The 5000-nt window shown below is 42.3% G+C and overlaps 1 protein-coding gene across 3 annotated transcripts in view; it reads left to right on the top strand.

Annotated features, from left to right (window-relative positions):
• Window positions 1-5000, top strand: part of LOC113805043 (serine-rich adhesin for platelets) — a 387167-nt gene that overhangs the window by 70491 nt on the left and 311676 nt on the right. For all 3 annotated transcript variants that reach the window (XM_070142733.1, XM_070142731.1, XM_070142732.1), the window contains one exon: window positions 3821-3884. The gene's annotated coding sequence lies outside the window, so the exon portion shown is untranslated. The remainder of the gene's footprint in view (window positions 1-3820; window positions 3885-5000) is intronic.

Below are 5000 nucleotides of genomic sequence, written 5' to 3' on the forward strand. Positions count from 1 at the left end.
CCCCGACTTTGATTGAAGGGAGGAAGGGAAGCAGCGTGTGAAGGAGGGGAGGGGAGGGGAGGGAGGAGGGGAGGGAGGGAGGGAAGGAGAGGAGGGAGGGTGGAGTGGAGGGAGGGAGGGAGGGTGGGGTGAAGCGGGAGGGATGGAGCGAGGAGGAGGGAAGGGAGGAAGGAAGGGTGGTAGGGGGAGGAAGTTGAAAAAGGGAATTATTAGCAAGGGAAGGGGAAACGACTGAAGAGGAAAGGAGTTAAGAATGGGAGGAACGGAGGGGCAAGAGGAATGCGGAAGACAGTGTACGATGGAAAGAGAAGAGAAAAATTACGGTCGAAAATAAGGGGAAGATCAAGAAAGAGAAGAGGGTAGAAGAGACAAACTCACTCTCTCTATCTATCTGTCTATCTATCTATCTATCTATCTATCTATCTATATATATATATATACACACACATATACACATCTATACACACACACACACACACACACACACACACACACACACACACACGCACACACACAGAGTTTATATATTTATGCTTACATAGAAATAAACAGAAGAAAACAAGTCAGGAACACACATGTAATCTTTACGAACCGTAAGATTATAAGGTAGATGAGATTTGAAAAAAAAAGATCAAAGAAAGGAGGGAAGATCGGAGAGAGAGAGAAAAAAAAAGTGTCAGGATAGAAAGTGGAATTGATAAAGAAGAAGAAAAAAACAACTTCCCATTATGGTAATCGCTCCATCTTTTTTTTAAGCAGGGATCAGTCAGAACCGACAGTGAAAGCCTGTAATTTATGTTTAATTATTCATTCATTCTCTCACCCATTCACCATTCATCAACTCCTGTATGTTATTCGTCGGAGGCGATCTCGCGGTTGTACTTGTGTGTTTGTCCATGTCGGCTTTTTGTTCCGCCTTTGTCTTTGTTCAGGAATGATTGATCTACACTAACAATAAAACAGTGATAATGATAGTGATAATAATAATAATGATGATGATGATGATAATAATGATAATAGTAATAATAATAATAATAATGATAATAATAATAATAATGATAATAGTACTAATAGTTATAATAATAATAATGATAAAAGTATTAGTAATAATGATAATAATAGTAATAATAATAATGATAATAATAATAATAATAATAATAGCAATAGTAATAATGATAATGATAATAATAAGTCATAATAATAGTAATAATAATAATAACAATAACAATGATAATGATAATCATAACCATAATCATAATAATACGGAATAAGCACAATATGTTCAGTAAAAAAAAATTGTTTATTCAGAGACAGACATGAACATGGGGAGGGGAAAAGTGGTTGAGAGGGGGGGGTAAAAGGGTCAGGGGGATGGGGAGAGAGGAGGGGTTTTGGGGAGAAAGAAGGCGAGGGGTTTATCGAGGGAGGGGGGGAGTAGGAGCGCAAGAGAAGACGTAAGAAGAGGGGAAGGGAAATGGGGGGAGAGAGTGCGAAGGGAGGGGGGAGGGAGAGGACTTGGGGAGGGGAGGGGAGAGGGAAGGGGAATAGAGGTCAACACCCCAACACGTCGGCCATTCTTCTTCCCCGTCGCGTTGCAGCTCTTGGGGGCGTGGTGGGCGGGGTAGGGGGGGGGAGTAGTAGTGATTTGGGGGGGGAGGGGGATATAGGCGGAAATAACAACAATTATCGGAGCCAAAATAACCGGCGTCGGGGCCAAGGGTTGTGGCGGTCGGTTGTCGGACAGGAAGGGACGTCGGACAGGAAGGGACGTCGGGAAGGAAGGGACGTCGGACAGGAAGGGACGTCGGACAGGAAGGGGCGTCGGGAAGGAAGGATGCCGGAGATCGAGGTTGGCCGTTCGTGGAGTCGGATCCCAATTTGCGTTCGCGGATTCGGACTTCAAATTTGCGTTCGCGGATTCGGACTTCAAATTTGCGTTCGCGGATTCGGACTTCAAATTTGCGTTCGCGGATTCGGACTCGGATTTGCGTTCGGATACTCCGGTTCTTTTTCTTTTTTTTCTTCGTTCGTGGATTCGGATTCAAATTTGCGTTCGCGGATATCGCCGAGGCTTCCCGTCACGCTCCAAAGGGGATAAGAATGCGGATAAGTGTGACGTGTTGGTGGAAATTGCCGCGGTTTTCGCTCCCTCGCTCCCAGAATTCCTTTTACTCCGACGAGAGAGGAAGGAACTCTCTCCTTATTTTTTATTTTTTTTTTATTTTTCCCCGTTTTCCTACGCGCGTAAATTCGCTACTGTCACAAATAGTCTTCGCTTCCTCCCTCTTATTTTTTTTCTCTCTCTCTCCTCAGAAACGCGCACGATTTTGCGTGAGGACGCCTGTTTTTTTTTTTCTTCTAGGGGGAGGAGGAGGGAGGTGGGTTTATTCCCCCCAGGGTAGACGGGGCCGGGCACTTGATTGGTGACTCAGGGCTTCCAGTAGCAGCAGGAACGCGGGGGGGGGATGACCGGGGTGCGGGGTGGGGGGGAGGGGGGCGTTGGAGGTGGTGGTGAAGGGAGAGAGGGGTGGGTGGGGTGCAAGAATAAGAGGGAGAGGGAGAAGAAGAGGGAGAGGGAGAAGAAGAGGGAGAGGGAGAAGAAGAGGGAGAGAGAGGGAGAGGGAAGGAAGGGGAGAACACGGGACTGGTAGAAGAAAGAATAGAGAAGAAAGGAGGAAAGAGAGATGTAAAGTGAAAAGAGGAGAGGAGAGGAAAAAGATAAGAGAGAAGACAAGTGGAATGAAGGAAGAAGAGAATAGAATAGAATAGAGGAAAAAAGAAAAGACAGACACAGACAGACAGACAGAGAGCCAGAGCCAGGAAAAACATAGAAAAAAAACAAAGAGAAGAAAGGAATGGGGAGCGCAGACAGGAGGAAAGAGGAGGCAAGGAGGCCGCGGCCCCAGACGACGGCATGCCTCTCCCTCGACGTCACTCGCGTCCTGATCGTGTTGACTCGCCGCTTACATGTTTTTTTTATTTTATTTATTTATTTAGTTAGTTAGTTTATTTATTTATTTATTTTGTGTTTACACGCAAGGGGCGCGCGGGACGAGAAAAGGCTGACTCGATTTTTTTTTATTTTATTTTATTATTATTATTATTATTATTATTATTATTATTATTATATATTTTTTGTTATTTACGATTGTTGTATTGAGGGGCATTTTTTTGGGGGTTGGGGGTTAGGTAGCATCTGTTGATTTTTTTTTTTATAGGGGGGGGGTTGAGGGGGTCCGTTTGGGGTTGATGTTGCGATTGTTGGGGCATCTGTTTTTTTTCCTTTCTTTCTTTCTTTTCTTTTCTTTTCTTGTTTTTATCTTTTTTTTTTTCTCTTGTCTTTTTGTGAGGGGGGGGAAGGGATATATATTGAGGTAAAATTTTCCGTCGTTTTGGGCATCTGTTGGTTTCTTTTATTTTTTTTTTCTGTTAAGATTTTTTTTATTGTTGTTTTGGCCATTTCTTGCGAATGTTCTAAGTACCGTTAGGATTTGATTCATGGAGGTCACGTGACATGATGCACACGTTCGTACTGTGATATTTGATTTGTATCGTTATTTTTTATTTCATTACGTTTATTGTTGTTATTTTTTTTTTATTATTCTGTTGATTTACTTTGAGTGCTAATTTTGCGGTGGTTCGTTTGCGTGCGTGACTTTTTATTTAATTCGGAAATATATAAACAAACCGACACATAAAAAAAACATAGCTTACTTAAAATCTAATTATACTAATGTATATGGCAAAAGTTGATGTTTTGCTGCTGTTATACGAATTATCTTGCACCTGATGATTTTAATCGGATTTTCCCTCTTCGCAGGATGTCGCCGTGAGGGAGGAGGAGACAGCTGAGACGCCCGCGGAAGAAAGAGTCCCTTGCACAGGTAAGGACCCCGCTCGGAATGCCTCCTCTTCTGTCTGTGTTTACCTGTCTTCGTCTTTCGTTATTTGTTGAGCTCTGTCTTGCCTTCTTAGTCTGTCTGGGGGCGTCTGTATTCTATCAGTTATCTGTGTTTTTGTCTATCGGTGTCTTTACCTGTCTTCGTCTTTCGGTATTTGTTGAGCTCTGTCTTGCCTTCTTAGTCTGCCTGGGGGCGTCTGTATTCTATCAGTTATCTGTGTTTTTGTATATCGGTGTCTTTACCTGTCTTCGTCTTTCGTTATTTGTTGAGCTCTGTCTTGTTTTCTTAGTCTGCCTGGAGGGAGGCGTCTGTATTCTATCAGTTATCTGTGTTTTTGTATATCGGTGTCTTTACCTGTCTTCGTCTTTCGTTATTTGTTGAGCTCTGTCTTGTTTTCTTAGTCTGCCTGGAGGGAGGCGTCTGTATTCTATCAGTTATCTGTGTTTTTGTATATCGGTGTCTTTCGGTATGCACAGCGCTATATCTTGGCTTCTTAATCAGCCCTGATGTATCTGTATTCTGTCAGTTATCTGTATTTGTATATCTGTGTCTTTCGATATTTGCGTAACTATATCTAGACCTGATATATCTATATTCTATTATTATTATTATTATTATATTAAGCTATATAATGAGCCACACTGGAAAAATCGAGATTCTGTCAGTGATCTGTATTTATGTATCTGTGTCTTTCGATACGTGCATGTCTAGCTTTCTGATATGCTCCGACACATCCACGTTCTATCGCTTTGTGTCTACTAGCGACGACTGCAACAGCCAGTAGTGTCCTGCGTCGGTTGCGTAGCGTCCTTGAGAGAAGTCGGTGGATGAGGCCGTTGCTCCTTGGCGGGATGGGAGGATTTTGTTGTTATTTAATGTAACATTTTGTTTTGTTTTGTTTATGGGATTAGTGTCGTTGTTATTTTTATGAGTAGTGTTATTGTTTATGCTATTGTTATTATTATTGTTACGATGATGATGGTGATTGATATTGCTAGTGTTATTTTTATCATCATCACCATCTTGTAATTTAGAAAAGATCTCTGATCTCGTCTTTATTCCTCATTCATTTGTTAACGTCTCCTATTTACAAACGCG

The sequence above is a fragment of the Penaeus vannamei genome, chromosome 29 (genome assembly GCF_042767895.1).
Source record: "Penaeus vannamei isolate JL-2024 chromosome 29, ASM4276789v1, whole genome shotgun sequence".
NCBI classification, from domain to species: domain Eukaryota; kingdom Metazoa; phylum Arthropoda; class Malacostraca; order Decapoda; family Penaeidae; genus Penaeus; species Penaeus vannamei.